General features: G+C 36.3%; 1 protein-coding gene across 4 annotated transcripts in view; it reads right to left on the reverse strand.

Moving 5' to 3' along the window:
* Positions 1-8,794, reverse strand: part of CTNNA3 (catenin alpha 3) — a 1,760,513-nt gene extending 1,751,719 nt beyond the window's left edge. For 3 of the 4 annotated variants that reach the window (XM_034930662.2, XM_008955790.3, XM_034930663.2), the window contains exon 1: positions 8,664-8,794. The gene's annotated coding sequence lies outside the window, so the exon portion shown is untranslated. The remainder of the gene's footprint in view (positions 1-8,663) is intronic. The other variant, XM_034930660.3, reaches the window with a different exon arrangement.
* Between the last annotated feature and the right edge of the window lie 1,395 nt (positions 8,795-10,189).

The following is a 10,189-nucleotide window of genomic DNA, read 5'->3' on the forward strand; positions in this document are numbered from 1 at the left end:
ATCATAAGAACTATTGCAGATGTTTGAGCACTAAAACATCAACTGTTTTATTTAGAGGAATCACTCTGGTGAATAGAACGAAGTATGAAGGGCAAAAGAAAAAGTAGGGACAGCCATTGGGAGTTCCCATAGTAACCTAGATGAGATAAAATAATGGCTTAGAACTGGTTGGTGGTAGCAGAAGTGGACACAGGGTTCAGACTGTAGATATAGTTTGACAATTGAGACAACAGGAATTCATGAAAAATTAAACATAGGCTAGAGAGAACTCAAGATATCTTTAAGTTTTTCGATCTGGAGCAACTGGAAGGATAGAGTTGCCATTAACTGAGGTGGGAATGGCTGCAAGAGGAGCAGGAAGAAGAAGAGTCCAGCTGGGGACATGATAAATTTGAGGTGCATATTAACATCAAAGTGAAGATGTAAAGTAGGCAGTTGGATATACAAGAGCAGGGTTTGAAAGAGAAATCTGAAATGAAAATATAACTTTTGGAGTTGTCAGCATAAAGGTAGATACAATGAGACTACCAAGGAAGCATGTAGACTAGAAAGAGGTAGGTTGAAGTCCACTATTGCAAGTGAATGGAAATACAGGCAGTGATATTCAGAGTATGACTGTAGAATTGAGATTTGCCTTCAGGTGAATTAAAAAAATATGCCCCTTCTGGACAGATGGATTAGAAAACTGACCAGGCACAGTGGCTCACACCTGTAATTCCAGCACTTTGGGAGGCCAAGGCAGGTGGATCACCTGAGGTCAGGAGTTCGAGACCAGCCTGGCCAACATAGTGAAATCCCGTCTCTACTAAAAATTTAAAATATTAGCCGGGAATTGTGGTGGGTGCCAGTAATCCCAGCTACTCGGGAGGCTGAGGCAGGAGAATCACTTGAACCTGGGAGGCGGAGGTTGCAGTGAGCTGAGATCACGCCATTGCACTCCAGCCTGGGCAACAACAGTGAAATTCCATCTCAAAAAAAAAAAAAAAAAAAAAAGACAAGACAAGAAAAAAAAGAAAACTGTGCCACTCTCTGAGTAGACACAGCCCTGCAAGTGTTAGCAGAAAGGCCCACAGTTTGCCCAGCAGAGGGAGGGCTAGATTTCATCTCCACTCAGACCCTCAGCAGGGTAATATGCAGCAGCCCATGTGAGACATCCTGTCGCTTCACCCTGCAACCCCCATCGTCTGCTAAAGAGTTCTTAAATTCTCTTACCTCTCACCACTATTGGGCCTCAGTGATTATCAGCATCAGCTTTAAAGTTGGACTGCCTGGGTGAGAATCCAGGCTCTGTTCCCTGCTCGCTGGTGACTTTAGATAAATTACTGATCTTTCCTGAACATCAGTTTCCTAATCCATAAAATGAGAATAATAAGAGTACCTACCTCAAAGGGATCTTAAAGATTACCTAAGAAAATCCATATAAAATCCATTAACTTAGCCAATATCTCTGACACCTGGCAGGGGCTCAACAAACATTAGTTGATATCATTATCCCCTTTTAAGTGAAAGAACAGAATCTACTTTTCTACATCCAGATTAAACCTCTCCCTCATCTACAGACCTCATAATTATTATTCAAGAGTGCTTTCACTCATTGTTTTCAAACAAAAGACTTTAAAACAAAGCTTCCCTCTGGTGGCCTCATTTTATTGGATTTCTTGACTTCAAAATCAATAAGGCATATTTCCTACATGTGCACTAATTAGAAATGCAACATGCCTAAAGTACTGTCTTAAAAAAAATAAACAAACACATTCCTAATGCACAACAGCCTCCTAAAGGATCTTGAGCCCTTTGAAATCAATTCCAGAGTGGTACATAAAAGGTATGCCCCAGGGTTAGGGCTACAACTGTTAGATGCACTAAGTGTGGGGAACTCCAAGAGTCTGTACTTTTTATTTCCGTAGCATCCAAAATCTCTGAATTTCAACAGAACAAAACAATATTACATTTTAGAACAAAAGGTAAATATCATTAGCATGTTGTAATTCAAACTTTATAAGCTTGAGTATTTGAAGTTCTCTTTATTAAACCTTTAGATAGCCATCTTATTGATGTTTTTTGAAAAATGATCAAATTGAGCCTCCCCCAAAAATGATGAGTTTTATGAATTCTTTATGAAAAGATTCAAACAAAATTAATTAAATTAAAAAATGTGTTTACTCTAGCCAGAGCAACCAAAATTAAACATGTTTCCTCACACATACAACCAAAATGAAAGCAGCAAAAAAGGTAAAAAAAAAATTACTTTAACCAATATGAAATATGAAAACAAAGGAAAACAACAGATTCTGCTTATATTTAGGTCTTATAATGTCCTTCTGATCATGAATAGCTGGTCAAATCTAATCTCCCTCTTAAAAAAAGCAAAAAGTCATAATTCAATTTCTGACTTACCTGAAAAGTAATATTGTACATGAGAATTCCACAAGATGACTTTATGACCCTGACAACATACCATTTAGTTATTTTATAACATGTCAGTTCATACTAAAAGCTCACCACAATGGCACACATTTTCAAAATTGCAGCTACAGAGAAAGAACAGAAATGCCTCATGGTCAGTTACTCTATGTAGCAATGCCTTCTACTTAAGGACATTTTGTACCATATAAAAAGTATGCCAAAATGGAGACCCATCTTATATAAGCCCAGCATGAAGGTTACCTACATATTTTTTAAAAGCCATAGAACTAAATTAGTCAAATTGAAGTCAAAGAAGAAGCTAATCTAATATATGAGACAACAGAAAAGCTTTCACTGAATCACCAGAACAAGAATAACCTTCAGCTACAAGGCATCAACTTTAAGCAACCACGGCAGAAGTAATGTGCCCTTCACATACACTTTGAAAGTGACAGAGGCTTCTGTTGCTGCAAGTCCAGTGAGCCTACGGGTCCATCCCATTCCATAATATTGTAAAACAGCTCAACTGTATATGAATTCTCGTAAGGTCTGATATTTTTAAAAAGCAGAGAACAAAAAGAGAATGGCAAAGGTAGTAGAATTCTCATCAACCTCAATGTGAAGCCAAAAAATTCCCATTTCTTCTTTGTTCTCTGTTTAGCTAGAAATAAATAAAAGCCTGCTTATCAGAATAAAGAAAATGAAACCAAAGTCCCTGAAAAACACTATATTCATTTTTCTATAAATCAATAAATACACTTGGGAAAACAAATAGTATGTAACTGGGGAATTTCAGCTTCTTCTGTGTCTCCTAGTTTTCCATTCTGTCATACTCCTTGAAGAGAATTTTAAAAAGTCTCTGCTAGAATCTTTAAATCTAACCATCCAAGTTCATTATTTATCAATATTTTCTTAAAGTTTCTCCAGGAACACTGGCTAAATACCTATTAACCCTACTTAACTGTTTCTTATTACACATGTTAAATATCCTCTCTATAGGAAATAGATGACTTTTCTCCCCTGGCTTCAAAACACCACCCTTCTGCTTCTCCCCAACAATTTAGAATTCAAGAAACAAATGGAAGCAAGCAACAAAACATTAGTAACATTAGAAGTATCCCATACACATGGACTGAGAACACATTTGGGGACATGGTGGGCAGACTAGCAATTTGCTGTGGAATTACACAGCAAAAAAAAAAAAGATGGAAAAGCCACAAACACTCATCTTCACTCATCTTTCATAGCAAGAGATTAATAGATACTATTTGAGGTTGAATGCAATTTCTCATTCATGGAAAAAATATGTAAACTTAACCATGTAAAAAGCCTCCCAACCTCATTCATAATAAGAGAAATGCGAATTAAGGCAGGGCGCGGTGGCTCATGCCTGTAATCCCAACACTTTGGGAGGCCGAGGCGGTGGATCATGAGGTCAGGAGATCGAGACCATCCTGGCTAACACAGTGAAACCCCATCTCTACTAAAAATACAAAATATTAGCCAGGCATGGTGGTGGGTGCCTGTAGTCCCAGCTATTCGGGAGGCTGAGGCAGGAGAATGGCTTGAACCCGGGAGGCAGAGCTTGCAGTGAGCCAAGATCGTGCCACTGCACTCCAGCCTGGGCGACAGAGCAAGACTCCGTCTCAAAAAAAAAAAAGAGAAATGCAAATTAAAATACATTGAGATATTCTTTCTCACCTTTCAGATTGGCAAATACCAAAATTTTTACAACAAACTGTTAGTAAGACTGCAGAGAAACAAATACTCTTATACCTTGCTTGTGGATATTTAAAACATTATCCCTATGGAGGGCAAATATGCAATACATGTATATGTATATGTATGTATTTAAACTTTGACCCAGCAATTCAGTTTTTAGGAATCTACCACAAATATAAAAATAAAAAGTGATGTATGCCCAAGGCAATTAATTGCAGCAATTTTGCTAAAACAAAAAAAAAAGAGAGAGAGAGAGAAAAGGAAGGAAGAAAGAGAAAAAGGAGGGAGGGAGGGAGGGAAAGAAGGAAGGAAGGAAGGAAGGAAGGGAAGAAAGTCAAGAAGTTAGGCAGGGAGGAAGGGAGGCAGGGAGGGAATGTTGGCCCTTTCTTCACATCACATACAAAAACTTACTTGAAATGGATCACAGAGCTAAAGGTAGGACCTAAAGCTATTAAACTTCTAGAAGAAAACATAGGAAAAAAATCATTGTAACCTTGGCAAAGTCTTCTTAGATGCAACACCAAAAGCATGATCCATAAACGAAAAAGTTGATAAACTGGACTTCATGAAAATTCAAACTTCGTGAAAATACAAACCATAGACGGGGACAAAGTATTTTGAAAATCTACATATGACAAAGGTCTTGTATCCAGGAAATAAAAAGAACCCTTAGAACTCAATAATTAAATGAAAAACAACTCAACTCTTTAAATGGGCAAAAAAAAAATTGAAAAGACATCTTACCAAAGAAAATATATACATGGCAAATAAGCACATGAAAAATGTTCAACATCATTAGTCACTAGAGAAATGCAAATTAAAGCCAGAATATGTACTCCTCCACACATGCTAGAATGGCTAAAATTTGAAAGATTATAAATACTGGAGCTAGCAAAGATGAGAAACAACTGGAAATCTCACACATTGCTAGCAAAAACGTAAACTGGTACAGCCACTTTAGAGAAAAGCTTGGAAGTTTCTTATAAACATATACCCACTCTATAACTCAGCAATTCCACTCCTTAGGTATTTAGCCAAGAGAAATAAAAACTTATGTCCATATAAATACCTGTATGCAAACATTCATGGTGGCCTTATTCATAAGACAGTCATCCCCCCAATCCATGGGGGATATGTTCCAAGACCCCCAGTGGATACTTGAAACCTGGGATAGTACCAAACCCTATATATACTATGCTTTTTCCTATTCAACACACATATAATAAAGTTTATAAATTAGGCACAGTAAGAGATTAACAACAATAACATAATAAAATAGAACCATTTTAGCAATATATTGCAATAAAAGTTATGTGAATGTGCTCACTCATTCTCTCTCGCAAAATATCTTATTTTGTGTCATATTTTTGAACCATGGGTAGCTGAAACTGCTAAAAGTGAAACCATGGATAAGAGGGGACTACTGTAGTCAGAAACTAGAAACAACTCAAATTTTCATCTACAAGTGAATGGATAAACAATCTGTGGCACAAGAATACCATCACATGTTATGCAAGAAGAAAGAGTGAACCAAGTATACATGCAATGACATGAACGAATATCAAAAGCATTTTGCTGAGAATCAGACATAAATAAGTACACACTATATGATTCCATTTATATAACATTTTTGAAAGGACAAAAATACAGGGACAAAAAACAGATTGGTAGTTGCCAGATGCCAACAGCTGATGTAATCAGTTGACTGCAGAAGGGCACAAAGAAACTTTTTAGCATGTTGGGGATATTCTATTTGATTGTGGCGCTGATGGTTCTATAACTGTATATGGTTGTCAGAACTCATCAAACTGTAAACTTTAAAGGAGTGAATTTAATATGGTATATATAAGTTATTTCTCGGTAAATTTGACTTTTAAAAACATCTTTTGTGTTCATCTCTTATCCCAGTGGCACAGAAATATTTCTACATTATTTCATTCACTATATAATTACAAGTTTCCACTGATATCCTTTGGCTCCAGGAGCCCTTTGTTAAGTTCTCTGAATTAATACTTTCAAAAGTTGATTCACTTTTTCGAAGTGTCTTGGCCCTTCTTGTACATCTGTCAATTTACAGTATTTGGTGCCTAAACCCTACCTAACTTCTTAATAGTATTCATTCCCAGGCTTCACACCTGTGTGTTCAGGTTATTCTCAATGTCATCCTGTGCATCTGATCAGTTATGTGTTATATATTTGATTTATAATTTTTTTGGCAAGAACTCTAAGTCAACCTATCTATGTGTTTACAATACAAAACTACAAAAACAAGAGCTTTCAGTATTTGTTTTTGTACTGCTTTAAAAAAAACATTTCTTTTTATTTTTCTTTGTGTGTGTGCGTGTGTGTTAAAGCTAGCTGAGGTTTTATTTTGGACCAAAAAAAAAAGCAATTGAACTGTTTTGTAGCTGGAGGCATGGGCAAGTGCTGTCCCCAGGCAGTAAACTCTCCCGTGGGTGGGCGGAGGGGCTAGGGCTGAGCCTCAGGTGGGTCTCCTCTTCCCTGTGCTCCTCTGCACAACGGCCTCCCTCCCAGGATCTGGGGCAGCCGCAGGAGGGGCAGGCTGGGAGGGGCTGCCGCAGCTGTTGACTTGGGCAGGACGTCAGAGGACTCGGACACCAGCTTCCCATCGCGGGTCTCGGTCTTCTTCACAACCACAGCCCTGGTGAATCATTTCTTATTGACCTTACTTTTAACAATGAATAAAAAAGAGCCAAATGACTGTCCCTGGCTCATCATGTTAATATCAGAAGACAACACTGAAAATCCTTAGCAAATTTTAACTACTACCCTCTTGTCTTTTTTCAATTCTGCTCTCTGACAGCAGCGAGTTTCTAAGCTAGATCACTTAGACAAGCCCAGTTTAGTGAGTACAAGGCCCAGAGTCCAGAATCTTCAACATAGTAGGTGTCTTGCGAGTATTTGAAGATGAAAGTACATTATAAAGTCCTGTCTCTGGTTTCCTTCTTTTTACCCAACAACTGTTTTTACCAGTTAGATCAATCCAGTTAATTTTGACCTTACTCAAGTTGAAATTCAAGTTAAATTTACTGCTAGATTAAAAGTGTGAAAAGAAGGAAAGTAGCTAATCCCATTTACAACAATTTATTTTTTAAAATTCTAGGACTAGTATTCATACATTTATACAAAATTGCTAAATATATTTTATTTTAAACACTGTCTTGATCATGTCCGTTCTATTATGTAGATATTTTATCTTATTTAGATCACTCTGGTGTTTCCAAAAAACTAAGCTTCTTTAATCTCTCTTCTGAACTAACCAAATTTTTTTCTGAACACTTGGGGCCACATTTACTTTCACATAAGTTAGTGTGTGGGTTAAAAGGGCAGCATTTCTTCACTATTTTTCACCAAAACACGAGTGACATTTAAAGCGTATTTAATATTCATAATCTAATATACTCTCCGCATTCCAGACTGCCACCAAGGTAAGAGGAGGCAACTGGTTTGTATGAAACTCCACCATAAGATTTCTGAAACCCTATATTTTCTCTCTCATCTATCCATAATACACCAGAGTTATCGTTGAGAATTGCTGCATTTATTTTATTGTTTTTTGCTTACTCCTGGCTCTGTTTTATATCCCACACTTGTTTTCTTTCTTCTTTCACTCCACATTTAATTTATCCTATCTTGAATTTCATGTAGCCTTATAAGTCACCTTAAATCCTTTCTAGAACAAGACAAGGAATAAATAAAGAGTCATTCTAGGTATCTGAAAAAGCAATCTTTTCTCATTTACCTTAGATAAAGCCTTACAACTTTAACTTCTTGCTGCCTCTTAGCTATGCTCTACCGTATTGAATACACAAGATCAAAAATCATGAGTTTCTCCTTTTTTGCTTTACCAATTCTCTGTTTAAAAATATTTAACTCTGCGCACAAAAACTACAGGGAAAAATCCATGCACAATTTAAGTTTAAAAGCCCATAACTTTTAATTAAAAGCAATTAAATTATTTGCACAAATAACCTACTCGCTGTACAATTTTTGTGTCTAAAGTATGTAAAGTTTCTAGTGCCTTGCATACAGTTACTCAATCATTATAGTAATAGCTCAGTTACAGAGTAGGAGTTTTTAAATGAGCTGATGTAAGACTACTATAGCTTGGGTATTGGCACATGAGAATTTGTTTTAGTGCTATTTTTAAAACCACTAATAAACAGCAGACTCGAGCCTCTGCTCAATTGAATCTGCCTGAGTTGTGAAAGAAAAAAATGTGTAAGAGAACCACATTTTTATCTAAATCTGAAATGCCTGCTAATATACTCAGAAAAGTAGACATTTAAAATTGGAGCTTTCATAAAATAGTCTAGAGTTTAGTGTTACTAAAATGAAAATTAGTTATAAAAGTAAAAATTGCACAACATAATAGTTTCTATTCATCCCATTTTATAGAAATAATGTCCTTTCATTTCCCCCAAAGTTATCTAACCGAGCAACAGATAATCTATAATTACTAGGATTTGCCTTATAGCAAAGTTTGATTTTTAAAAGTTTGACACTCCACTCACCTACTGCAGGACAGAGTATTGCCCATATACAGATACTAAACCAATTGTCTAAGCAATTTCTTGTATTTAGAAATTCAGTGCCACTATCATGGCTCACAATTTGGCTTATGATGCATCTGTAAGCAAACAGCCTGACAAGCACCCTAGTGTATTTCAGGATGACTGACAGGACACAGTGGCCCAAGCAAGAAGGGGGGATGGGTGCTCTTAAAGCAACATGCCAGTGAAGGGTAACATCAAACAGCAGAATCAGACCTGAAATTCTATTTTTCAGATTTACAATGAAATAATAATACATTACCCACTATCAACTTCTAAATACAACTTGCATGGTCATTATGTACCCAAAACACTGTAAGTCCCGAAGTAGAATTTTTGAGAATTTGTAAAAGTAGAAAGAAAAAATATAGAACAGGCATGTTATATGATACTTCCCTGAAGCGATCAAGCTTTCAGGTTACTTAAGAATATGCCTGTTATTTTTAACAGAAATTAAATCAGGCTATCCATAGAAAAGCCATTCTTTCTTTTCCTTATAATATCAACTTTTATTTTAGATTCAGGAAGTACTTGTACAGGTTTGTTATATGGGTATACTACATGATGCTGACGTTTAGGGTATAATTGATCCCGTTACCCAGGTAGTGCCCAGTGGTGGGGTGAGAAAAGCAGTTCTTATCTCACCTTCATATATTTGTCAATAGCTCTTAACAACAGTAATTTAGGAATAACTAATGAAGGTAATTTAAATATCTTGAATTAATCTGTATTGTTATTGAGGATAGGGGCCAGAGATTCATGTATTTTCCCCCTACTGCATTCCTTCCCTATGACCTACTTCATGATTAAAATATAGACCAAAAGATTCAGAAATTCTACTTATAGATATTTCTACATTAATTTCACTTTAGAAAACATTTAAGTAACATATTGGCTTCATTCTTCACATTTACAATTTTATCCTATATTATTTCACAATACTCTGCACTGCTCAATCCTTTTATAATAGAGCAATCATCCATATTTTAAAAACAAACAAACAAAAAAGCCAAGTCACTCATTTTTAAACACAATTCCTCATTTAGCCAGCAGAGGGTATTATTAGATTCTGAAAGCCCACATATTGCACCCAATGACATGTATTTTTATACTTCAGCTAGGAACTGGGACACATCATCTCGACTTTCCTTAGTAAATGTGCTTAGAAATATCCCATTTTATTTTGCCCATATAAATTTGACTTTTAGAGCCCAGATTAATGCTTCTCATCTGTATCACACTACCATTATTTCCTCCTCTATCTGCTCCAACAGCTGCATCCTCTGAAAAAAAGCACTAGAAGACCAAGAAGTGGCAGAATTACCAAGAAGTAGCACAATTGGGTTCAACCATCAGAAAGACTTCCCACAATCCTAAATTTTTCTGGGACAAACAAACGAACAACAATCTTACATAAAGATTCTAAGCTCCATTAGAAAATCGAAAACAAATCCTGAAGAAAACAGAACTAAATTACAGGATAAAAT

The sequence above is a fragment of the Pan paniscus genome, chromosome 8 (genome assembly GCF_029289425.2).
Source record: "Pan paniscus chromosome 8, NHGRI_mPanPan1-v2.0_pri, whole genome shotgun sequence".
Lineage (NCBI taxonomy): Eukaryota > Metazoa > Chordata > Mammalia > Primates > Hominidae > Pan > Pan paniscus.